Here is a 27638-nt window from a genome sequence, read left to right on the forward strand (position 1 = left end):
AGTGAACTCCTGGGCCTCTGAGGATGGAATTGAAATTCCAGGCTGGACAACAAGGCTGTGGGAGAGAGGCTCTGTTTGGAAGCAGGCTCATTCGCGAAGAGGGGTGCGGAGCAGGAGGCAGACTGGTTGAGACAGCTGTTGTCAGGGAAAAGAAACCAGTTATCCTGTGCGCACTGGGGCACAAAGACTTCCACGTAGAAGAACCTCCCCATCAGGCAGACGGCGGCACCCTCTTTGTATTGTGGGAACCACGGACTGATTCTCTCCCTTGGCCTTTTCCTAGACGTCATATTTCGAATTCACAGATCCTGTTTCTAGGTAAACAGAACAGCGCTTTCCCCTTACAAGGGGACTTGGACCAGACCAGTGAAATGCCACAGCCCACACCTTTTCAATTAGCACTTGGCTACTTTTTGTCCTTGAACTAAAATCATGAGGGACCCGTTATATACTCAAGGTAACGGCAAAACCACCTTTTGAACACTTCCTCATTTTTGCCTACAGCAGCCCCAATGTCACTCATTCTTCTCCTGCGTGCCTACCTCCAGGCTCCGCTGAGTCGGTGCTAGGAACCAGTGAGTACCCACCGCCCCATAGACATGTTCTCCCTTCAGCCTCTGGTGCCAGATTGGACGAGGGCCAGGCTGGGGTTGGGCTGCCTCCAAGCAGCCTTGGAGAATGCCTGCTGTTTCCAGGGGGTAGCATTCAACTGCCAATTCTTCTCGGGCACCTCCAGAAAATGCATGTAACCCCCCTGCTTGGTAAACGACCGCTTCTGTCTTGGGATGGCTGGAGCCAGGCATGCAGGTAAGAAGGTGCCTGGCCGGGCTGAGAAGTGTGAGGACTCCAGGAAGCTGCTCCTGAACTCAGGGAGCCCCGCTAGGAGCAGGGGTGGCCTACCTCTCTCTCTCACCTGTCAGCCACATCCCCTGGGTGCTGATGCCAGCGCTTGAACTACAGGTGACCTCAGGTGTCCCTCAGGCCAGCCAGACTAGACGGCTGCTCTTCCCCACCAATGCAGGACTCCTACCCTACCCCCCCCCTCACCCCTGCTGCTCGGTCTGTTAGAATCTCTCCCACACTTCCCAAACCAGCCTAAATGAGCTCCAAGAAACCGTCTAAAATTCATAGCCTGTGAAGACCACCTCTCCCTCTTCCCAGTTGCCACGCCTGCTTCTCCAGACACATCTGCAAACAGGAACAACTGAGCAGGGCGAATTTCTTATCTGCTCTACCAGGAAATGGAGATGGTTCAGAAGGCAATGTCTGACTGACTTTGTATTTCCCATAATGCTCTGCACATTGTAGATACAAATTATGGAAGAGTGGACCTGGGGGTGATGGCAAAACCAATTTCCAGACGCTTTCATAGCTGCCTGTTGCTGTCTGAGCATCACTCAGTCCCTCTCCAGAGGACCTACTCCACAAGAGGCTTCCTCTAGAAGCTAATTCTCAGCAGGGCCTGAGAGTCTCCTGCCATCTCCACTAACCGGACATATTGCAGGGGTGGTCGAGTTTAGTCCTTGGTCCAGCAATAAGCCAGTCTCTCTTTGGCTTAGGCAGTGGCCATACTTGATAACTTAAATATCAGCTCTCAATGGAAGGCAGACAGCTCTCAAGCAATGATGGAAAAGAGACATTGGACACATTTGTAGGTGACAGCAAGAAGCCCCCCCGTAAGAGTCCCATGCTGCGTATGTGGAGGGGAACCAGAGACACTGGAGAGATGAAGTGTTGCTGAGACACTTGCAATTGTTTGACAATTGCTCTGGTAACTTTGGATGAAAGAGTTTTGGTAGGAATGCCAGGCTGGAGCCAGGGGCCCCGAGTCCCCATTGCAGTCTAAGCTTCTGTCCCCAACCTGTGTGCAAGTCACTTCATCTGCACAGTAGGGGGTGCGTGAGCTTCCGGTGAGATACAGGGCTGCAAGTAGGTGCGGATAAGAATGAACGCACGGACAAGTCACGCAAGTGTTGACACCTCGCGGCTTCCTATGAAAGCAAGCTTTTATTCCTTGCTGTGCTTTAACAGGATAGATTGTTTCTAGACTGAGCCTTGGACTTGAGCGTCTGAGCAGAAATGGGGAAATAAATGGGTGTCTGTAGCACTGGGCACAGATTGCAACACCCAAGTGCCCAGGGGTCTGAGATACTTTTTTTTGAAATGGGAAGTGTCTCTTACAACTTCATATCACGAGCCACAGCTTTTATTTTCCTTTGGAAAGACATATTTTTTTTTAAAAGCTCTTTATTTTTCCTTGTAAGAAAGGTTTTACAGCTCCCTGCCAGGTGTGGTTGGCGAGCTGGGGGAGGGGAGGTTACATGCCAGGTGTGGCTGGCAAGCTGGGTGGTTACATCAAGGGTTACACAGTTTCTTTTATTATCACTGCTTCCATGATTTGGATTTTGAAACATCAGCTACTGATTATGTTTTTCTGGGATGGCAGAATTGCTTAATAGAGAAAATGGGAATAAAGCCACAGGCCATCAAAAGGAAGAGGTGGGTTGCTTTCCCATGAGTTTTCTTTCACGGTTGAGCCATAGGCTCTGGTCTTGGCAGCCAATGCTGAGGAGTAAGGAATTGTCCTGAGAGAACCGAGAAAGAAGACACAGACACAGGAGGAGCCAGGAGAGACCAGGGAGGAGGCAGACTCATGGAAGCTGGCTGGGCAGGCTTAGCGGGCTCTCTGAGCAAGGCTTCCACTCACAAATCCAGTGATAGTCCATGGAGCAGAAGCGCACTGTGGGCATTCTCGTTCCTCCTTGAAAGATTCCCCTGGAACATTCTGTGAACTGGCTCTGTTTGAGATCAAATCCCTGACAGGCTGACTAGTAAAGATAATTTCTTATATTGGAGAGACAGTTGGAATTTGAAAGTTTCAAAGTAAGTGTACTATAAAGCTTGGAACCCAGGGTGGAGATTTACAATTTCACAATGCGCACTTAAATTAGAATTATTATGATTTGAGAAACAGATACCAAATGTCTCCAGCTCATAATACCCACCTAAAATCCATAAATATTGTACCAAGCAGGAAATTGGGGCTGAGGGGTGAGCAGTGGGTCGGTCAGTTGAAGATTTTTCTGGCAAAGGGTATTTTCCCAACTCATTCGTAAACCTACTTTGTTCTTTAATTATGTTGGGTGCTGAGGATCAAGGTAAGAGTCAAGACACATAGTCCTTCATGCACATATGATTGAATTAATGCTCACACTTGGTCGTGGCAGTTAGCTGTCCACTAGAAACACTTGGTTTCTATTTCTTCTTTTAATTTTCATTTATTTATTTGTTTGTTTGTCTGTTTGTTTATCTATCTATTTATTTTAGGTGAGATGGTTTCTCTGTGTAGCCCTGGCTGTCCTGGAACTCACTCTGTAAAACAGACTACCTGAAAACTCACAGAGATCTGTCTGTCTCTGCCTCCTGAGTGCTGGGATTAAAAGTGTGCCCTAAATACCACCCTTCCTATTGTTCATCTTTACCACATTGGTTCCTGTAGTCTTGGGTGTGGGGAGGAATGGACCTGACAAGTGGACCCAGAGTTTTAATAAAGCAACCTTTGTTATATGAAAAGGATTTAGGGAGTAGTATTTGAATACATTCTGCCCCAGGGAGGATTAAAAAAAAAGTTTCCTAATTGCTTCTATTGTTAAATGCAAGTATAAAATGTGTATTTGATTAGTGTTATCCTGAGAAAACAAGTCTCCGGTTCTACTTACATTAGATAAAAACAAATCTCTTATTTTTACCTAAATTTGACTTTTTAAGAAAGATGTTAAGGGGCTGGAGAGATGGCCCAGTGGTTAAGATTACTTTCTGCTCTTGCAGAGGCCCTGAGTTTGTTTCTCAGCACCCACAGTTTTCTGGAATTTCAGTGTAAGGGAATCTGACTCCCTCCCTTTACCAGCCTCTGCAGGTCCCAGACCTACCTGCCCGTGGTGTGAGAGGACTCTGGTTAGCTTGCTGGCGGCACAGAGAGCACAGCTTTGACAGGCCTTGCCCTTTCTCCCCCATACCCTCTGCCTTGCTAAAAACTGTTAATTACCTTCCCTAAAGCTGGCTACTAAGGTCTATTTCTTTATTTGGCCATTTCCTCCTCCTGAGGCTGACTACCCAAGTCCAGCAACCAAAAAAAACCCCTTTGGTTCACCTAATTAACATGCTCAATTAAAAGTAAACACCTCATCCTAACCTGGGGTTTCCCCCATTATCTTTATAAACCACCATTTGCTTATGGGCCACATCTGTCTCTTTCCTATCCAGAGGCAGCCCTTTGTCCCTCCGGGATAAATACCCCTGCCCTCTTTCCCTGGTCCACTTCCCCTTCTCCCTCACCCCCCCCCCATTTCCTTTACCACCCCGTCCTAATTCTATCACAGACTTCCCCTTTTCTCCTCTTAAGAGTGACACCTGCAAGGTCATTTGCTGCTCTTTCCTGCCTGAGTCAGAAAGCAGCCTCTTAAACTCTTCTTCCCTGCTTAATAAAGGATCTCTCTGTGAAAACAGGTGTTTGGGTGTGGTTTGTGCCTAACCCAGGGTCTGGGAGGAAGTCCCCACTGTTCAGAGAGCTCCTTCGTGGTGCACAGACATACATGCAGGGGAACACTCTACAAGGAAAATAAAAATAAATAAACCTTTTTTTAAAAAAGATGTTAAATATAAGTATTATAACTAAGGAACATCAAAGGCAGTCTGTCCCCCGGCTCTCTGGTATATGTCACCATCTCCAGTGATGCCTGCTGATGTTTACAGTGATGCTACCTCCCCACCCCCATAGTCTATTGATGTTTTTCCATATCATGCGCTGCTTTCTGGTCTAGTAATTTACTTATTACGTTTACTTTTTATTATCCATCTCCTTTTACCAGAAGGAGACTTCCGTGGAAGCAAGATGACTTGTGTTGCTTCTGATATATTTTTAATACCCCAAACTGTGTTTGGCTTCTAGTAAGTAGATGGTAAACATTTGCTAAACGACCGAACAAACATTCGTGTGTCTCTTCCTCCCAATCCTTCTGTTCACAGGCTGCTCCTAACCTCAAAGAATCCTAAGGCCTCGCTCTCTCTCCCCCCAACCCAGATTGACCTTGAATCTGAGCTTCCCCAGCTTTAGCCTCCAGAGTGCCTGGGACCACGGGCCGGAGGTGCAGTTCTCAAAGGCTGGACTCCTCTAAGTGATCAAAGAGGAAATGCAGACGTTTGGGGGTTTGGGGTGCCGGTTCCTCCCAGCAGGTTGCTTTTGTTTTCAGTACAGGGCCTCACCCACAGCCTCCGCTATCCTTGAACTCTCAACCCTCTTCCCTCCGCCTCCTGATGCTGATGGAGAATGTGTATCACCATCAAGCCCTACTCCTTAAGCAGTCTCCGAAAGCCACTTGATGGCGTCTTCACACAGGACCATTGCTGGAAAAGTCAAGTCGACCGTGAAGCGTTCCTCTCTGTGTTGTCTGGTGCTAATTTCTCTGGGAGGCTTCGCGGGCGGAGAGGTTTCTGCCATTGCTGTTAGTGGGTTTGCCATGTCACCAGGAGAGTCTGCACAGTCATGGCTGCCTCTTGGCTCTTGTTTTTAATCAGCAACCTTGGCAAAGGGACTGCTCTAACTTGAGGGCCTTTTTCCCTTCTCAGACCCAATTAAGATGGCTTAAAAAGCACTTGTACCTACTCATACCTCAAATAGCTAATCCTTTTGCCAGATGCTGAAAGGTTTTATTACTATTATTATTAAAATGTTTTCAATTGACATTTGTTTATTTATTTATTTATTTGTTTGTTTATTTATTTTTTCAAAACGGAGTTTCTCTGTGTAGCTCTGATTGTCTGTCGTGGAACTTGTTCTGTAGAGCAAGCTGACCTCAAACTCGGAGATCCACCAGTCTCTGCCTCCTGAGTTCTGGGATTAAAGGTGTGTGCCATCACCGCCGGCTAAATTATATCTCTTTATTGTATGTCTTGGTGTGTGTATGTATGGGGGCAGTTAGTATGCCATGGCACACCTGTAGCACTCAGAGAACAACACGCAGGAGTTTCTCTGTTTCTGCCATGGAGGTTCCAAGGGTTGAAAACAGGTTTTCAGGCTTGGGAGTAAGTGCCTTCACCTGCTGAGACATCTTGTTCGCCCCAACCAAATGTTATTTTTAAATGTGCTTATTTGTGCAGCAAACCTGCAGTCCTGTGCTTGCTGTCAGTGATCCAGTCATGGCAGGGTGCCTGGCAGTCTTGCCTCTTAACGAAAACCCATATAACTCGTGGAAGTCAGATCCCCCAGGCCATCCAAGTGTGCTCCTAGCTCCTCTGATTCATCCTTTGCCTAGGTCTCTGATCTGATCTCTTCCTCTCTAGTCTCCTTTGCACCCTAGAACCAGAAGAATCTCCAAGCACAGCCTTTGCCTTGTCAGGCCCATCTTTAGGAATTAGCCTCTCAATGGTTCTAGAACTAACTTCAAACTCCACCCCACAGAATTCTAAGAACTCCACCAAATGCTTCTCCGTGGATTCCATGGCCCTGGCTCCTCCCTGACTAGAATGAACATCCTTCTCTAGTCTTCTGTCCCCTTGTACTTCATCCTGTATGTTTCCCAGCCCTGGTTCTTATCCTGATATTTATCTCCATAGATTTGTTTAAGCTGTTTTCCTTCTATCATCCATCTGTCCGTCTGTCCATCCATCCATCCATACTGGGTTTAGGTACTGTTTGGGGTGCTGAGGAAATGAACTCAGATATGTAGTACACTCTTTCCCCTTCTTCTGCAATCCAAATCCTATGTTACTCAAAAACCAATTCAAAATTCACCTTTAAAATGATTCCCATTGGGCTGTGGTAGCGCCTACCTTTAATCCCACCAAGTAGGAGGCAGAGGCAGGTAGATCTCCATGAGTTCAAGGCCAGCTCGGTGTAACAGAGTAAGCTCCAGGACAGCAGGGCTGTTATACAGAGAATCTCTATCTTGAAAGAAAATAAAACAAAATGAAAGATCCCTGCCTCTGGGAGGCAGATGAATGTACCAGTTAATTGCAAAGAATCAGATGGCTCTAAGCTGGACTCGTTCTCTGCCAATAAGCACTTAGGAAATATTGAGGAAGTTACACAATGTTGCTAAGCCTCTCATCTACGGAACAAGGGTAAGGACCTCATGTGTTTGTTGTAAGATAAAGCGAGATAATAATTAGTCGTGATGTTTCTTCATCTTTTGCTTTCCTCTGACAGTGCACAGCAGAGTAGATGAAAAACACGAACAAATATTTTTGAAATGAATGCATGCAATCGTCTGTGTGTGGTCACTTAAGAACCAGTGACTAAGGGCCAGGCGGTGGTGGTGCACACCTTTAATCCCAGCACTCAGGAGGCAGAGGCAGGGGGATTTCCCTGTGAGTTCAAGGGTCTACAGAGTGAGTTCCAAGATGACCAGGGATACAGAGAGAAACCCCCCCCACCTCCCACCCCATACCCCCTCTAAAAAACCTGACTGCTGCTTGGAATGGTTTTTGTCTTGTGAAGCTTCTTTCCTCAGCCACACGTAGGTTCTGCCTATCGAGTGTACACGCAGTAACTGGACTTGAGGCTGCCTCGCTGTCTCTTTCCTCTGATCCCCGACTCCTCAGGAACACTAGCGTCTGGTTCTTTTTTTTATCCCCTCTCTAGTCCATGCAAACCCTTTCCGTGGACTGAAACCATCAGGCTGGCGTCTGACCCGACACTGACAGGACAGAGAAACTTCCAAACTGAAGGGTGCCTGAGTTTTCAGCCACCGCTAAGCGGCCATGGTGAAGCAAAACCCATGACTTCAATTTGTTCTGTCAAAGATGGAATTAAAAGTAGATTTGAAGTTTCACAACATAGTTTTCCATATTACGGGCGCTACGGTGCACTGAAACGGTCTCTGTGCTGCTCACCGGGATGGGCAGAGACTCAATCACTGTTAATGGCTTAAGGAAATGGGGTGGTGAGAATTAGGCTCATCTATCCCAATTGGGGCAAGAAGAAGAACCCAGAGATGTGTTTTTCAGTCTTGACATCTTGCCAACTGGAGCTGGAGGGAGATGTTTTTCTGAATTCATTGAGCAGCCCACTCACAAATCACAGCCATAGCTGCATTCAGGGAGAATAGACATCATTTTTATGTATTCTCATTAAAGACTTGCACCACCCACTCAGGTTTGTGCAGAGCCTCCTCAGGGGATCCTTGAAACTCTACCACATTGCTCGGTAGAAGCCCACTTTCGCGCAGGCCACGAAAACTGCTTTTACATAATGAGGCTGTTTACGTATCTCCGAGAACACTTTGGAATATTACAAAAAATATGACATGGCAGATGCAGTCACCAAATCCTGCATAGTCAATTAGCAAAAGCTAATCCCTGTGCTTCCTATGAGGAATGATATTTAAGATAGTACCTGTTTCTGAAGTCTATTTCATTTCAAGTAGTATTAATAATGAATGTTTGGAGCCGTTTATAAATCAACCTTATATTTCTAAAGCTTTGACATGCTCTTGTCTGGTTCTTTTTTTTTTTTTGGTTTTTTGAGACAGGGTTTCTCTGTGGTTTTGGAGCCTATCTTGTCTGGTTCTTATGACAAGTCCTGGGCAAGGAACACACTGATCTTTTTATCATGAAGGAAGAGAAACTTGAAATGACTTTGCTCAAGACCACAAAGCAGAGGTGGGCCAAAAGACCTGTGGCCCTTATTCTTGTCATGGTGATTATGAGACTGAGTCCTTGACACCCAGCTCTCTGGTTTGGCTTCTCTACGCTGCTCTGCACACTCTGTGCCCAATCCCCCAGCTGCTTCCGTCTACCCTTGTCTTTCCCTAGGGTGGGTGGGAGCTGGAAGCTTAGTTTCTCCCTCCTGGTCCATTTTCTGGTTTTCACTGTGCCAGGCCTACTTACAACTGGAGCCCTTTTTATCCTTCATGTTTTCTGGTTTCTAAAAAAGGAAAAACAAAAACAAAAAACAAAACCAAAAAAAAAAAAAAAAAAAAAAAAACCAGAGTAGCAAGAAACCCCTGCTGCAGGAATACTTGTTCCAGGTACGGGGTTTCTTGTCAATGGCTCTGGTGGGAGGCTCTGCCTTTTGGGCATTTCTGCTGGTAACCAGAGTCTGTGACAGTTCCTACAGGCTTTAAAGTCCCAACACAGCGTTTCAGGAGGGGTATCTGGCTGACTATCAGATCAGACTGCAAATACAGTTGTTGGCTGCATAGAGCTTTTATTCTTAGAGATGGGAGGTACCCCCATCCGCTCCTGGGAGCTGTGCTGTTGGTTTGGGGGCTGGAGAAAGAGGTGATGCCCAGCATAGACCTTGACACGCATGTGTTTGGTGTTGGGGCACGGCAGGTTGACTCTCCCACTGTTTCTTAGCTGTCATCCCTCTCTCCTATCGGGTCTTTGCCTGGGTTTCTTTTGAAAAAAAGCTAAAAGAGAAAAACATTCCAAAGTCTAGGTAACAAAACTGCGTCCAGTGGTCCACACCTTTAATAGTGCCGCTGGGAGCCAGAGGCCGGCATAGTCTACATAGTGAGTCCCAGGGCAGCCAACAGCACATAGAAAGACCCTGTATGCAAAAAAAGGAAGGAAAGAAGGAAGGAAAGAAAGAAGGAAGGAAGGAAGGAAGGAAGGAAGAAAGAAAGAAAGAAAGAAAGAAAGAAAGGAAGAAAGAAAAACAGTCTAGGTACTGAAGTTCACTAAGTTGGAGGCGTAGGAGAGAATTTTCTTTGCACCAGAAAACATTTAAAGCAAAACCCCCAACCAGAAACTGCTTGCTCCTCCAGAGTTGGCCCGCATCCAGGTTGCACATCTGCATCAGCCCTGCTGCGCAGAGTTGTTCTTGGGACAAAGACCTGATATTTGGATGCTCAGGAATCAGAGAACAATGAGTGCCAGGGGAAACCCTGAGGCATCCAGCCGCTCTGCCCAGAGAACGCCGAGCAGTGGTACCTTCCTGTCGGTGCCCCTCACACACCACCTAGGCCAGGCGGACTCCAGGGAGAGCTTGCAGGGCAAGGCCTGACTGCCCGAGTCTCACTTTAGCAGTAAGAACATTCTTTCCCACAGAAAGTTTGAGACATCTGGGGAGGGAGAAAGGAGGGTGGAGGCAGGGAGACCTTCTCTTATGGAAGAAGCCAAGAGTGCAAGAGCCGCACAACGGTGCCAGAGGAAGGCAGGCAGATGGCCAAGAAGCACTGAGTAAGAACTCGGCAGTGGGGGCAGGCCCCTCCCCCTGCACAGCCACTGGCCTACGAGTGTGGGAGGGGGAGTCCACCAGTTGCCTAAGTAACCCGGGGGTGTCTGATAGTGGAGCAGAGCCCCTCTGAACTCTGGGCTCCAAGTGGGGTTTTGCTTATTATTTCCTCAACCACACGGTGAGAGGGGCTGAAGGGATCGTGGTGATTGGAGACTCTTAGGCGGTCTCCCTCCCTTCCCTACCCCACCTCCGCGAAGTCATGGCCTTCCTGTGACCAGGAACGGATTGCATCACGCACATCAGTGCGCCTCTCAGCTGCCTCTGCGCGCGCACACACAAATCAGTTTTTTTCTTTTCAGCCTAGATGTGACTTCAATTCTTAAATTGTCCTTTGTTGTTTGGAGACTATGTTCTTTTCTCAAAGTCTCTGCAACTCTGCAGTTCCGGGTTCCAGGGTCCTGCAGTACTTAGAGTCTCCCCCCACCCCCCCACCAGCGTGAGCTCTGAGCATCACGACACTTTGTCAACCCCCCCTCCCCAGGCTTAGGAGGTCTAGAAGATGGCTTTATGTCCACCAGCTGCGTGCAGCCCACATAGCCAGTGGGGTGGGGGGCGGGGGGAGTCAGGCTTCAGGCCATCCTCACCACTTGGCACCTCCTCTGATTTCAACCCCTTTCCTTTCTCCACCTAACTGCGTCCCCTAGGCTGCCTGACTTTATTTCCTGACTTCCAGAACTCTTTGGTGTGAGAACAGGCAGAGGAATCTCCTGGGGAGCATTTGGAAGGAAGGGAGTAAGCTCGGGCTTGGATAGCTTCCACTGGCGCAATCTACGGCGTGGTTCTTAGCCCCGCTGTACAATAGAGTCATCTGGGAGCCGTTTAAAGAAAGAAAAAGAGAGAGAGAGAGAGAGAGAGAGAGAGAGAGAGAGAGAGAGAGAGAGAGAGAGAGAGAGAGAGAGAGAGAGAGAGAAAAAAAGAAAGAAAAAGAGAGAGAGAGAGAGAGAGAGAGAGAGAGAGAGAGAGAGAGAGAGAGAGAAAGAAAAGAAAGAAAGAAAGAAAGAAAGAAAGAAAGAAAGAAAGAAAGAAAAAATTACACCTCCCAGCCCAGGCCAGGGATTCGGTTCAACAGGCCCGAACAAAGGTTTATTTGTTTTTGTTTGAAGACAGTTTTTCCCCCCATCAAAGGTATTTTCAAAAACAATTCCCAGGTGACTCTAAGATGACAACTACTGATTTCAAGATGGGTATCTTCAGGTATAGCGTGGCAAAGACCCTGTGTGGTACACAGCGGGCCGAGTGTGGTTTATCTGTAGGAAGCTTCCCTATTAGGGCCAGGCAAACAGCTGTGCTGGCCGGTGGAGCCCCGCTCTCTTGTGTTCCAGATGTGCCCTCTAACTAACTGGCTTTGAACTTAGGGGAGGTGGTTCTGGGTACCAAGAATCCAGTTTTGAGACACCAACATAGGAGGAAGTCAGCCATAGAGAAATATGACTTCAGCGCTCTGGCAGGGGGGAGGGGTCGGTCGGTCTGTGCAGTGGGAGAAGGAGGTTGGCCGTTTCGTTTTGTTTTTGCACGCACATCTAAAATAAAACACAGAGGAGGGGAGGGGTGGCACTGAGACCAAAGAAGGGAAGAAAGGGAAGTAAAACTGCAGATAGCATTGTGAACGAAAAACGAGAGGATCCAGAAAGATGCACGGTTCTTTCCTCCCCTCCCACCTGTTTCTTTGAACATTTCAGAGGGTTGGGCTTTTGACTGCATTCATTACAATTACAAGCAGCCCTCCCTGGAAATGTGTCCCAAATCTCTGAGTAGCTCTAACTCTGGCAGCTGCTCTGGGACCGTTATTTTAGTGTCCCAGAGGAAGGGTATTTTAGGGATGAGGCCTTACCAGAAATACAAAGCCAGGGGAAAAGAAGAAACATTACAGTATTTCCAAAAATATTTTGATAGCCATGCAAAACTTTGGAGAGGCTTGAAGACAAATCAGGGTATGCGCAGTTGTGGACACCAAGTAGACTGACTCTGTAGTTTGGGTTGTAGGTTAATTTGCTTCCTGTGTTGTTACCTGTGTGAGTGTGTGCATTCATGTGAGTGTGTGCGTTTGTTTGCACTCTGTAATTTTTTTTTAATATTTATTTATTTATTATGTATACAATATTCTGTGTGTATGCCTGCAGGCCAGAAGAGGACACCAGAGCTCATTACAGATGGTTGTGAGCCACCATGTGGTTGCTGGGAATTGAACTCAGGACCTTTGGAAGAGCAGGCAAGGCTCTTAACCTCTGAGCCATCTCTCCAGCCCTACACTCTGTAATTTTTGATTAGTGTCATGGTTTCTGTGTATGGGATAGACAATATGTTTTATTTAAGTGTTAAAATAATATAGGACTAAAGAAAACACATGGATGCTACTAGAGTTATAGCTGGGGAGGGTGGGGGGGATGCTTTACTAGCATGCTCAAGGTCTCAGGTTTGATTTCCAGGACTAGAGATATTTATCTGTCTACCCATCCATATATCTAAACAATGCACACACACACACATACACCCCTTCCACTATTTTAGAAACTATGGGAGTTTATATCAGCTAAGACTGATAGTTAAACAGAGAAGGATTTCAAAAAAAATTATTTTAAATTATGTGTACTTACCAAAAAAATTCATCTTTAATTATATGTGTTTCTGTGCATGGATAGGTGCATGAGAGTGTGGGTGCCTGAGGCGAGTTGTTTGAGTCCAAGGAGCTATATTTACAGATGGTTGTTGTAATGATCTGCTCTGTCCCTTTAAGAGACAAGCCATGCCCACTCCCCCTCCGCTGAGGCAAGCAGATCTTCCTTCCCACTTGTAGCCTGAGTCTTTCCATCTTTCCTTTTCCATCTCCCTCTCGAACGAAGAAGCAGCTTCTGTCTCTCCTCCCTCTCTCTCTCTCTCTCTCTCTCTCTCTCTCTCTCTCTCTCTCTCTCTTCCCCTCTGCCTCTCTGTTCTTCTCCTTCCATACTTCCATAACCTACTAAATAAATATCCAACCTCACTCTGCATGGCGTGCCGTTTGTCACTCGCCTGCTGCGTGGTTCCCCGCCCAGGACCAGCTGCCTTCAGAGACCTGTGGCGTGGTCTCGTGCGCCTCAATCCGTTACAGTTGTGAGCCACCCAAAGAGGGAGCTAGGAATTGAATTTGGGTCCTCTGCAAAAGCAGTATGCACTCTTAAGCACGAGGAAAACTTTCCTGCCTGGGAATAAGCTCTATTTAGAGGTCTGGCTATAAAGGTTAGGCTCTACCTCTCAGAAACCAAATACGACCCTGTCCAGCTGAGGGTACCCACAATAGCAGCTTGTTCCTCTTCCAGGGATTTTTCCTGGGCCCGACTGGGGAGTCGCTTGCTCCTCCTACAGCCTGCTGTTCACTGATCTCTTTACCCTCCACCAAGCCTGTCTGTTGAACTACTTAGATAAACATCCAACAGCCAGGTGTGATGGTGAGTGCCCTTAGTCCCAGTACTCAACACTTGGGAGGCAGAGGCAGGGTGTGTTTTGTGAGTCTGAGGCCAGCCTGGTCTACATGGTGAGTTCCAGGACAGCTAGGACTACATAGGGACACACTAGCTCAAAAAACAAAAACAAAATTTAAAAGAGAGAGAGAGAGAAAGAAAGGAAGAAAACGATACAAGATCTTCTTTATATTCTACCCTAGTCTTAGCGGTCTGGTTGGAGGACTTTGTCCCTTCCCGATGGCCTGGCAATAAGGGTATTTTTTGAGTTCTCATTTTTAATTAGTGTAAGCTATTAGTTGTTGTCCTGTGATATTTGTTATAAATCGTTCATTTTTTTTTTTTTTACCAACATCCAAGGGCAGCAGAGCACAGGGTGCAATTTTGTAAATAAAGCAAAACAATGTTCATCATGCCCTGGGGTTTGGCAGATGTGGGCTAAGAATTAGTGTACTGTCAGGGTAGCTATCTTCGGGCCCTGTGCATGCTAACAACTATCTATCTACCCATCAGTCAACTTGTTCAGGCAGCCGCATATGTTGAACTGATTGTGGATCACAGTGACTGAAAGCCAGGCTTTGCTTATATTAGCAGAGAAGGTTTTCATACAAGTGACAAAAGTTTCCACGGAGGGAAATAAAAGTCTAGGGTCTGAAGGAATTTGGTCGTCTTCATCCGCAGTGTGAGCGGGGCCTCTGAAGGATGGAGGAGGGATACCAAGGAGAAATTAGATTGGAGTTCTGCTCCAGGACTCCACAGCAGAGCGAGAACATCTTACCTCTTCCACAGAGTATGCGAAAGGGCACAGCGCTGGATCACACTTGTTTCCTTTATGTGCTCGATGGGTGGTAAGGGAAATCAATTGTAAATTTAGAATAGAGTAATGTCAGCCGGGCGGTGGTGCCTTTAGTCAGGAAGCAGAAGCAAGCAAGAATATTTTCACTTACATGATATAACTACAGGAATTTACCTTGTCTCCTTGAACTTTAAAAGACTGATGTTAGTAGGGCTGGAGAGATGACTCGGTGGCTAAGAGCGCTTGCTACTTCTGCAGAGGACCTGTGTTTGATTCGCAACTATCTGTAACTGCAGTTCTGGGGGATCCTATGTCCTCTTCTGACCTCCAAGGACACTTGGCACAGACATGGTGCACATATATACTACAAGCAAAACACACACACATACACACCCATATACTAGTATATATAACAAAGCAGTGGAGTTTTAAGTTCATATTGTTACTTAATAAACTTAAAAAAATTTTCTTCTTCTTCTTCTTCTTCTTCTTCTTCTTCTTCTTCTTCTTCTTCTTCTTCCTCCTCCTCCTCTTCCTCTTCCTCTTCCTCTTCCTCTTCCTCTTCCTCTTCCTCTTCTTGTTTGTTTGAGATAGGGTTTCGCTGTGTAGCCCTGGCTGTTCTGGAACTCACTCTATAGACCAGGCTGACCTCGAACTCACAGAGATTTGCCTGCCTCTGCCTCCTGAGCACTGGGAGAAACATAGTTAGCACGTGCACACATTTACATGGAGAGGGGGTTGCATGGACCTGAAGGCCAGAGATAGAGATTTCCCTAACACTCAAGGGATGGGACAAAAGTTATTTTTGAGCCCAGAATGAAATTAACCTACAAGGATTCAGCCTTAAAGAAGATACAAAACTATTCCATGGCAGTCGGCATCTGGGACTCTTTCCTGTTAGTGTGCAAACTTCCCAGGATGGGATCTTCCTTTGGTTTAGTGATGGATCCCACACATAGGAACTCAGTGTAAGCTTTTAAAATGATAAATGAACACTTTAAACTTGTGATAAGATAAATGAGTAATGTAATATTAATTTCCCAGCTGCATTAACCCTTAATTTACACCTGGGCTCCAAGGCTGCTGTCTGGGTGGGCTTATAAGCATCTACTATCGACTATCGACACGGGTCCCAAACAGCTTGACTTCAACTGCTGTACCTTTGCTCTCCCTAGTCCGAGCCTTGACCATGGAAGAGCTGGTCTGACAGTGGAGACTCTGTCCATGGTCAGTTAATTCTGTCCAGCAAGGTCACCCTGTAACACAACTGAAGTCACTGCGCCGAAGTTGCTCAACAAATCACTCAACCACCGAAGGCACGTTACGGAGCCGAGTGCACATTAACATGTTGGGGGGGGGGGATGAGTAAGTGAACCAACACAGAATTAAACTGAAAAGAAAAGGAGAGAAAGGAGAAGGTTGCCAGTCTCCCTGAGGGCCTCTGGAAACCAGGAATGCATCCTCATCTGCTCCTGGTGGATTTTGAAAACAGTCTGCCAAAATCAATCTCACTAGTGCGATTTTTTTTTTCTCTTACATATAATGACCACAGTGAGAAATTCCTGACACAGATCTAGAAAAGACCAAACAGGGCGTCAGGGTTAAAACAAAACAAGAATGACAAAACCTAAAACTACCTGGCAGCTCTTGCCAAGTCTGCGACGGAGCCAATTCCAAAGCACTAGCGCCGCAACCAAGCCACACCCATCTCCGAGGCGGGGCCGCCTTCCTGTTTGCTCTCTCCGACAAACAGGTTCAGGCCTCGCTCCCGTTGGCTCATCTCCCTTTCTGCATAGAACTCCATGATATGATGATTTGACGCTTCTGCTTAATCCCTGTCTTAACAGCTGTGTTTTAGTCTCTCTCCCATCCCTCTTAGTCTCTGTTCCTTCTAGATCTGTGTTTTTTGAAACACGCCCCCGAGGTGTTTCCAAGCTGTGAGCCACAAATACACCGGGACACAGTAGGGTTGGCGCTCCCAAAAGGCACGTGTCCCTCACAAAAAGCATGAAGGTTTACATAGTCTGGACCTCTGAGAGGTTCACAGCCAAGTAAACAGAAAAGACAGGCAAAACGTGGGTGATAACTAAGTAAATTAATAGAACAAGACACTATCTATTTTTTTAAGAACATTATGGGTGAGGGAACACGGTTAGTTCCTTTCCCAGAGACAGCATAAAGGCCTGGCAACGCTACTAGATTTACGATGTATTGGCTCGCTCTGATAAGGAAGTAAATGGATTACTCTGAAAACTGCGAGGTAGAAGGAAGACGGACAAGACACACTTCCTACTCTCAGAGGCTATACTTAAGAGAGATGTGCCTGTGCATGCGTATCTAAAACACTAGGTAAAGGTTAGATGTTAGTTACAAGGAGTACGGAGACTTCGGAGAGGAAGCGGTGGGCTTGGGCTAGGTCGAAGCTTTTAAACCAAGCTTGAAGCGCATGCGCGTGGGGAGGGCAGCGGGGGGGGGGCATTTCATATTTTCCACGTACCTAGTATCCAAGGTAAAAAACCATATTAACTGAAACACCAGCATTGGCTGGCTAATTCTTGTCACAGCGACTTTTTCATGATCTTAGAAAAGTCCGTTCACTACTGCTTTCTGGCAGTTGCCAGGGTAGTACTTGTTAATGGAGGGTCACACCCTCTTTATAACCTGACGGAACAAACAGGAAAGGAAACACACACCCTCCGAAAACAGCATGCTGTTTGGGGGTTCATGGATTCCTGTGCCTACTCTTGAACTGCGTAGGGTCTGTGGTCACAATTAAGAAGTCCTGATGGAGGCAGCCTCTGTAGAACTGAAAGATGTTCTTTCAGCAGGCTTGCTCCATTAGAGCTTGGAGAGAAGCCTTGTCTTTTCTGGAGCTTTTAATATGCCTATGACGCCTGGTGGGTACTCATCTAAGGGCCGAGTCTGATGCTAAAGTGGTAATGCGCGCCTATGGGGTGGGACGGTTAGGAATGAGAGAGTCAGGGAACAAGAGAGAGAAAGAGCCTTCCGGAAGGAGGGATATACTTGTGCAGGAAGCCTTTGTTTTTCAAAGTTTCCCTGGTGACTCTGAAAACTGTGATGGAGCCCCACACCCACTGCCTTAGGATGTTATTTTCTGTGAGCCTCTTCAATCCCTCCCGCAGAGAGATCCTGGCAAGCCCTTCAGGCATGCCCAGACGCATTCCGGATCCTGGCCCGCAGCCCGGCTTCAGCTTGGGCTGGAGCATCCCTTCTACTCCCCTTCCATGCCGCAGAGTAAGGTCGCTGACAAGAGAACTCTAAAACGCAGGCAGCTTGTAAGTGCTCACGGAAATAGTTCTATAATGTACTATCCTGGAGCCAGATCTGGGCTGGAGCCTTCTGTAATCAATGGTGCGAACTGTTTCTAATTTGTAGGTTTAGAGTTTGGCCCACTTCTAGGGCATTACGCTAAGTGAAACAAGCCAGGCAGAGAAAGATAACTACTATGTGATCTCACATACATGTAATTAGAGACGCTGGTCATATAGAAAGGGTGGAACGGCGGTTACTAGGTGCTGAGGCAGGAAGTAGGGAGGTGCTGGCCAAAGGACGCACAATTTTGATTACATGGGATCAGTTCAGGTTCAGTGCACAGCATGGTGACCGTAATTAATAACAACTGGCTGAGTGCTTGCAAATGTCTAAGACAGTAGATTTAAACTTCTCTGTTACATTTAAGAAACTAATTGTGTGTGTGTGGGGGGGGTGTCAGCTCATGCCTTCCTCCACTTGGGTCCTTAGCTCATTAGTCTTAGCAACAGGTGCCTTTGCCCACTGAGCCGTCTTGCCAGTCCTAAATCCTAATATCTTAGCTGTCCTTAGTTAATCAAAAAAGGAAAAAGATAAGTATGTAAAGTAATGCATACGCTAATATGCTCAATTAATCATTTCATGATATGTACATATTTCAAAACACCATTTTATACACCATCAATGTATATGGTTTCTGCCAATTTGCATTTCTTTTTAAATTGTGCGGGGGTGGGGTGGGGGCGTTGTGTGCCCTTTGCACGAGGAGGTCAGAGGCTGGGTGTCTTCCTCAATCACTCTCCATCTCATTTTTTGAGACAGGACCTCTCACTGACCCTGGCTTTGGCTAGGCTGGCTGGCCAGCAAGTCCTGGAATTCAGTTGTTTCTGCGGCCACATGCACAGGACCGCACCAGCTTTTAGGAGGGTGCTGGGGATCAGAACTCAGGCCTTCACGCTTATACACTTAACCCACTAGGCCATCTCCCCAGGCCCCTGTCTTGACCAAATTATATAAAAAAGCCAGCTATCTCTGTTTTTACTTGTTTTTTTTTCTTTACTTATGTTTAATGTAAAGCTTCTGATATTAGACATTTTTATTTTTTAACAAAGTCCCACAAACTGTCCTTGGAGTCTGCATGGGCCTGCCCCCAACAAAACAAAACAAATCTAAAAAAATAAAAATCTTTTAAAAATCAGAGTAACCTCAAATCCAAACACCAATCCCCCAAACCTCTCCTATAGACCCAAACCAAATGACTCTAGCTCCAAACCCCCAAATATGAAGACATTTATATTTAATAAAAATATTAATAAAATTGATGTCACTTTGAGAAGAAAATGATGGGGCCAGAGGGATACCTCCATAGTTAAACACAAGCTACATTGTTGTAGCTCACAACTGTATCTCCAAATCTAGGAGATCTGACGCTCTCTTCTAATTTCCATGGGCACCAGGCACACAGATGGTGACCATATATACATATATACACTCATACGCATAAATTAAAAATAGGTAAGATTTAGTAAAGGGTATCCACACAAAAGGTGCTAACCATGTAAAAACATCTTCCTTCACTCAAAACAAGGGAGAGAGATACATTGATTTCCTGATGATATCAAATGGGCTAGAAATAAAAGTAGAGTTGGTAGCCAGGTGCAGTAGGGAGGCTGAGGCAGGAGGATTTTGAGTACAGTTTGGCGAGAGCTATCCAGTGAGTTCAACGTGAGCCTGGCATACACTGGGAGACCTCATTTCAAACAATAGAACAAAGCAATAAGCAGAGAAAAGAATGAAAGAACCCTTCTAGCAGTGTACTTAAAGGCATGTAATCTTAGACCTCTGGAAGTGTGCACAGATCAGTACAGAGGTTTAGCTACGCGTATATTATATAACATGTCGATGCCCTGAAATTTTACCCAAGCATTATGAATGATGCCAGGAATGCTTGTTATATAAAAGGGTATAAACGATATACTCACATTTAACAGCTAATTAAAATTAGCATCTGTCTATAATACAGCTTTTACAAAAGAAAACGTACATGGATAGGAAGCAGGCTGATGTCTCACGGCTTCAGGAGGAACTTGGGCAATGAGTGCAGTCATTTTCTAAGTTTAAATACTTTTTTTTTAAAAAAACATGAAGCGATTTTGATGCTGCCCTTTTTGAGACAGTAATGTGAGGACTGTATCGCGAATCAGAAAATTTGCTCTAATTATATGATCTTGCTCAACTGATTTAATTTAATCCCTTTTACTTAAATGATGCTCTGTGGACTTAAAGTCCATAATGGTTAATGTAACCATGAAAATAAGTACTGACATTTGCTGAGTATAAAAATAAGTCAGGGCCCAAAACCGATGACACAGTCCGCATGATGAAAATTATCAGATGACTCAGATTTAGGGACATCTCAAAAAATGCTGTACTATGGCGAAAGATGGCTCCATGGTTAAGAGTACCTACTGCTCTTGCAGAGGACCTGGGTTCAGTTCTCAGCACCCACATCAGGTAGCTCACAACCTCCTATAAATCCAGTTTCAGGGGATCTAATGCCCTCTTCCAGCACCTGTACTTTATGCACCTATATAAAGAAGTAAATAAAATTCTAGACTGGCTTCATGGCACATGCCTTTAATCGTAGCACTTGGGAGGTAGAAGCATTTGGATCTCTGAGTTTGAGGCCAGCCTGGTCTATAGAGCTAGTTACAGGGCAGCCAAGGCTACTCAGAAAAACCTAGTCTGGAAAAACCCAAACAAAACCAACCAGCCAGCCAGCCAGCCAGCCAGCCAGCCAGCCAACCAACCAACCAACCAACCAACCAACCAACCAACCAACCAGAGATGGCACAGCGGTTCAGGGCATTTGTTGCAGAGGATCCAGCTTTGGTTCCCAGCATCCACATGGTGGTTTGAAGCCATCAGTAACTCCAGTTCCATGGGATCCAGTGCCTCCCTTCTGACTTCCATGGGCACCAGGCACTTATAAAATGAAATACACAAATCTTAATAGAAAGAAGGAAAGGAAGGGGCTGGAGAGATGGCTCAGCAGATAAGAGCACTGATTATTCTTCCGGAGGTCCTGCGTTCAATTCCCAGCAACTACATGGTGGCGCACAACCACCTGTAATAAATCTGGCGCCAACTTCTGGCCTGCAGGAATGCATGCACGCAGAACATTGTATATACAATAAATAAATAAATAAATCTTAAAATATTATTTAAAAAAAAAGAAGGAAAGGAAGGAAGGGGGAAAAAAGGCAAACTAAAAACCTCAACAACTTAGGAACAGCTGAGCTGCATAAGTTAAATATCAGTCTTCCCAATACATTCACTGAGGTCCTACTGTGCACAAGGGTTTCTGCTTTCAGGAGGATGGAGCAGATGCCGACACACGTCTCTCCTACTCTCTTGCTGCTGCATCCCATGAAATGCAGGTTTATGCCTTTGCAGGGAGCTCTGTTTATTCCTTCAGCCTCCTAATGCATCTGCTCTCAGCGTATATTAAATAAGCACTAAGGAGATTTTGCTTCTTTCCATTTCATTGGCTGATTTATGTTTTTTTTTCTTACTTTCAAACTATTCATTTCTAAGTTTGTGTTCTTATGTGTTTATCTTCTTTAAAAAATTTCCACAGGGCCAGAGAGATGGCTGAGTGGCTCACAGTGCTTGTTGTCAAATCTGACCACCTGAGTTTGGCCTCTGGGACTCACAGTAAGGAAGAAAAGAGCCAAGCATTGCAAGCTGTCCTCTGGCTCCACATGGGATGTGCTATAAGAAATAAAAAAGGAAATGTAGGGGCTGGAGAGATGGCTCAGTGGTTAAGCGCACTGGTTGCTCTTCCAGAGGATCTGGGTTCAATTCCCAGCACCCACATAGCAGGTCACAACTGTTTGTAACGCCACTTCCAGGGGATCTGACACACTCACACCAATGCACATGAAATAAATTGAAATTTAAAAAAAAAAAAAGGAAATGTAATTTTAAAAAAGTGTCCACAGCGAATAGTCACTGTTAGACTCTCCAGGGACCTGGCCCATGCCCTTTGCCACTTGTGTCTGTGTGTTAGTCACTTCTCCAGGTCCCTATGGCTGTCTCCTAGGGTTTCCTCCTTTCACTACTCAACAGGACAGTTTAACTAAAGTGCTGACTGGAACTATATGGTCCGTCCATCCCACACGGCTTCACACTTTGATATCAAGGTCAATGTTGAGTTGACTGAAGTAGTTTACCCCAGTTTACACTGTTTTAGCGCCAGGGATTGTGCCTAGGGCCTTGTGTGACAGGAAGATGTTCTACTCCAGAGACGCATCTCCATCTCCGGCCCTTTCACTGGGCCTTTTAGAGTGAGGAATCTCTTGACTCATTTCTCTCATTATAAAAAAAAAAAAAGCAGGGACAGGCCAGGCAGGGGTGACACATGCCTTTAATCTCAGTGCTCAGGAAGCCGACGCAGAAGGATCTCTGTGAGTTTGAGGCTGGCCTGCTCTACAAAGCGAAGAGTCCCCAGGACCCATGTGGCAGCTCACAACCATCTGTAACTCTTCTTCCAAATGACTCATTGCCTCCGTGAGCACCAGGCATACAGCAGACAAAACACCCACACTCATAACACTAAAATAAAGTTTAAAAATCAAAGTATAATTTACATATAGTAAAACATTTTTAAAGGTATGATTCTATAGATTATGACTCTTGAGTTTTTACTATTGTAATTCAAATATTTCCTTCTTGATTCTTAATAGATGTTCAAACTCTTCCATAAAGACAAAAGTGTCTTGAATTGTTTTAATCTTATGACTTTGACAGTTATAATAGGCAAAACTCTCATTAAAATACTGTTCATTATCTATGCGCCCCCTCTCCCATCCCCAGTACAGGATTAATGTCTATAGAGAAAGCATGGGTAGGCTTTGTTGGAAATCAACAATTGAAAACACTGTAAAGTTATGATTTAATTTAGAGAGAGTCAGAATGAATTTATCTCATCTGCCTCACTGTTATGAAATAATTGCTCAATCTAATAATGAATAACCGCCGAGGAAGCCAAGAACCAAGTCCTTAGACTTTGGGATGAAGTACCACGGGATGATACTACACAAACAAAGCTAGATGTTAGCCAAGTCCGGCAGAGGGATGAGCTACTTAAGTTGATTAAACATTGATTTTGATATCAAAGTGTGGCATGGGCTGGAATAGATGGTCCACAAGGCTCCAGCAATCAATATTGGGACCGATTTTATTCATTATGTCAATGGTTTGGAAGACGGAACATGCAGTAAGCTTGTTACACAAAACTAGAGGGAGGGTCGGTCAATACAAAGAGGGGATGGAATGAGTGGACTAGGGACATAAGCAGTTAAGTGGCTTATCCCGTTCGGGGCAGAGAAGATATGGAGCAGAAAGATCACCTCACAGGAGTGTGAAGTCAGAGCATTCAGAGTGGAGCGACGGTAGAGCACAGCAGCAAGCGAGAACGGGACAAGTAAAATAATCCAGACGCTTGAAGGCTAAAACGGTGACTAGAGAAGCTAGATAAAAATGCTTTACTAGATTGGGTTAAGAAAACAACTCATGAAACACATAATTAAGGATGCTTGTCATGACGGATGACAGAACTCTTGAGTTAGGGGTGGTCGAACAGTATAGAATTTTTTTTTTTTTTTTTTTTTTTTGGTTTTTCAAGACAGGGTTTCTCTATGGCTTTGGAGCCTGTCCTGGAACTAGCTCTTGTAGACCAGGCTGGCCTCGAACTCACAGAGATCCGCCTGTCTCTGCCTCCCCGTGTGCTGGGATTAAAGGCGTGTGCCACCACCGCCCAGCCCTAGAAATTTCTTAAAATTAGATGACAGAGCATAAGAATTACTTAATATGTGTTAAAATTTGTATTTATTATGTATTTTACATATTAGGTGATATATAATAACATAAATATTGATTTGTAGGTTATATTCAGTTTATTTGGCTTTATTAGTGTTATCTTTTTGTATACTGTTAAGAAATATTTCCATACCTTAAATTGGGAAAATAACCTTTTATATATCCTAAAATTTTTGTTTTATCAATTAAATTTGTTCTTTGACAATTTTATAAATGTGTCTATTCCAATTACTCTCGCCGGACAGGCTCCCTTGTCTTCTCCCTCTGGCCGGTCCCTCCACTCTCCCTACAGCCCCCTGTCCCTCCCCACAGGTCCTTTTCCCTTCTTGTTCATATCTTGTTTTGTGACCCACTCAGTTTAACAAAGGCTGTCTTTGTGACCAAGGGTATGAAGCTATGCTGGAGACTGGTGGCTCCCAGAGAATCCACAGGTCAGTGAGACAGGCGGTCCAGGCTGGTCTGGAACTTACAGGCTTCTTTCCTCAGCCTCTGAGGGCTCGGACTGGATTTCAGACAGAACCATCACCGTCTTCTTTACAATTACGATTGTTTGTTCAACTGGTGAGTACTGTTTTTTGTTTGTTTGTCTCCTTCACAATCATTTTATGGTAGGTCATATCACTAAATAGTTCTTTTCATTAAAATAAGAAGTTTGAACCATGCCTTGTTCAAAAAATGTTGGTGCATGCCTTTAATTCCAGCATTTGGGAGGCAGAGGCAGGCAGATCTCTGAGTTCGAGGCCAGCATGGTCTACAGAGCAAGTTCCAGGACAGTCTCAGTTACACAGAGAAACCCTGTCTTGAAAAGAAAACAAAACACAAACAGGGGGCTGGAGAGAGATGGCACAGCGGCTGAGAACACTGGCTGCTTCCAGAGGCCCTGAGTTCAATTCCCAGCCCCCACATGGTGGCTCACAACCATCTGTACTGAGATCTGATGCTCTCTTCTGGCAAGCAGGCAAACATACAGATAGAACACTCTATATTTAATGAATAAATAAATAAAACAAAAACAGAAGGTGAGAAGAGCTTGTGAACACAATGCTTATGGTTAGGCTGTATCTGACAGCGCAGAGTCATTGCTAAGCCGTGAGTTAAAAGAGCTGTGGAGGGTGCACAATAAGAGTAAGGAAGGTTAAAGCAGAGGGGCTTGCTGCCAGGTGCGTGCGATCCACCCGTCTCTGCTCCCTAGTGCTGGGATTAAAGGCATGTGCCACCACCACTGAGTATTACACATTTTGTCTTCTGCAGACTCCATTTCCTGAGGGTAAGAGCCTTGCAGGGTTTTGCAGAACAGGGCAATAAATTTTGTGCTTTTAGCAAACAAGTCATTAAGAGAGATTATACAGAAAACTTGCCAGTACCACACGGCTTCTGCTACCCGGAAAGCTGGGGAAGACTGTCAAACCTGACTCCTGCCTGGAATTCTGGGGAAAAAAAAAATGATGGTACCATTGTTGGAGACAGTGTCCAAAGGGAAGGCAGAGCTGTGTTTGCAGACAGGTTAGGAGTTCAGCTGTGAACATTTGCAGTTTGAGGCTAAGTGAGACATTCAAGAGGAATTTATGGAGCCTAAGGTACGGACAGGAACTCAGGTGAAAGCAGAAAACTAACGATAAGAGGTAGACCTTAGTTGAGAGGTGGTGGCTGGGGTTGCAGGAGTGCTGAGCTTGCTGAGAAAAGCCCAAGGACCCAAGAGCTGCGTCTGGAGTGGTATTCACGTGTAGGGCCGGAAGAGGGCCGATACTCAAAGCAGTTCTGTCCAGTATATTAGCCCTTGACCACGAGCAGCCATTTTAAGTTTGCATTCATTAAAATAAAATAACTTAATTGCCCAGCCACAGTGATCATATTTCAAGCACTAATGGTTGCGGGTGGTTAGTGGTTACTGTAAGGAACAGATAGGAAGCATTTTCACTGCCCTAGATTGTGTGTGTGTGTGTGTGTGCGCATGCGCACACGCGTGTTTGTGTGTGTTTAAATTAGACCGTGTGGCTAAAATGGAGAAATATTCATTTGAGAGAAAACCAGAAAGCAGATGAGGTTGAAGGAGGAAGTGTTTAGTGCTGAATGTTGAAACTGATGTCAGGAAGGCAAGCTCTCGAGAGCTTGCGTAAGGAAAACTCAGACCACTCCAGAGGCAACCGCGCCATCCCACGGAGGGGTCACATATAGGTGACGGGGACTGAACATGGGGTCTCTGACATATTCGACAAGCACGTGGCCACTGAGATAACCGGCCCGCCCTCTTCACTTCTTATCTTGAGATAGTTTCATTGCGTAGCTCAGCAAGCCAGTTTGAGATTCTCCTACCTCAGCATGCCAACTGCTGGGATTTCGAGAATGTACTAGCACGCCTGGCCTGCAGGGAGTGTTTTAAAGGCAAGAAACTTGTTTGTGTCTGGAAGAAACAGCCAATAGGACTGTGAGCCGGCAAAGTCTCCTGCGTTTGTGCCCTGGTCCCCTTCTTTTTTTAGCTCTGCTTCCAAACCCTCCTACCCATGGGCCATGGCTTTCCTCTGGTAGCCTTCCCACACACCGGAAGCCATCTCCCAGATGCTCTGTCTTTATGGTCCTTACTTCAGTCCGGTTCTCCGGTGACTAAGGCTGGAGCCCCGAGTCATGAGTCACTCCTGTACTGGTCAGTCAAGGCATGCTTGTTCCACCGCCTTTACAGGTACTCATTTAAAAGGTTTGTTTTAAGTTGAAGACGGTGATACAATATTTCAGACAACACAGCGTGAAGAGCGACGGCGCTGCACCCGGCCTAACTGAAGTCAAAGTTGACAGCCCCTGGGAAGTCCATTCAAATCGCGTTTTCTTTACATTTTCTTTTCATAGTTACTTATTTATGGTGTTTGTGGGAGGGCCTGAGTGCTGCAGCATGCGTGTCACAGTGAGGGGACAACTTGTGGGGGGAGACGTCTTCTGTCACGTGGGTTCCTGTGACCAACCTTACGCTGTCGGGATTGGCCACGAGCCCTTCTGATCTGCTAAATCATCTGGCTGGTCCTCATTTTCCTCTTTAACCATTTAAGACTTAGCGTCTGTCATCCCTGCCAGGAATGTTACAGTGAGTTTCTGTATCCGTGTCACTTCTGTTGCTGTGATACAATGCCCTGACCTTAGCGGAGGAAAGCTCCCTTCGGTTTAGAATTCTACCTTACAGTCCTTTCTAGAGGGGGGAGGTCAAGCAAGGAATTCAGCCTATCGCGTGGCATACACGGAGAGAAATGAAGGCTCGCACAACTTGGTCTACTGTCTCCACAATCCAGGACTCAGATCCAGGGGATGGTGCCACCTGTGGTGGGCTGTATCTTCCACATCAATTAAGACAGCCCCTCACAGACACAGGCCGGCCTGACCTGGACAGGCCTCACTGAGACACTCTTCTCAGGTGATTATAGATTGTGTCAATGTGACAACTAAAACCAACAGCTACCATATTATTTATATCCATGGATGGTCACAACTTGGTGTGTTTTAAAATTTATGCTTCTGTAACTAGGCGCCCCCCCCCACACTGCTTCTTAAAAGCCGTTCCAAGTTCTACATCTTCTGAACCAACTCACTGGTATAGATGAAAAAAGGAAAACCAAGAGGCCAGTTAAACATGCCCAGCTGTCCAGAGAGCACTGACATTTTCAGCTAGATATGGTAAGACTAACCGCTGATCTTGACTTCATATTTCACTGTTCAGTGCAGTGCCTTACAGTCCCAGCTTGGTTCCCTCGTCTTTTCTTGGAGTTGTAACTGATGTCATTACTGAGTTTTGTCCTAGTCTACAGAGGAATAAGGTGATCTGGTTTTGTTTCTTGGCCAGGAATAGCTCATGAAAATCTTGAGAGAAAACATGACAAGAAACTGGGCCAAGGCATGAAGATGGGGGAAAACAGATCTGTTTTGAGATTGATTCATGATATTTATACTTTTAAATGTTTATTTAATGACTATACCAAAACATATTACTCCATTGTGAATTATACTACCAGTTACTACATGTTTTATATATACA

Source organism: Alexandromys fortis, unplaced genomic scaffold (genome assembly GCF_014885135.2).
Source record: "Alexandromys fortis isolate MF-2015 unplaced genomic scaffold, M_Fortis_MF-2015_v1.1 scaffold_8_9099976_23576923, whole genome shotgun sequence".
NCBI classification, from domain to species: Eukaryota; Metazoa; Chordata; class Mammalia; order Rodentia; family Cricetidae; genus Alexandromys; species Alexandromys fortis.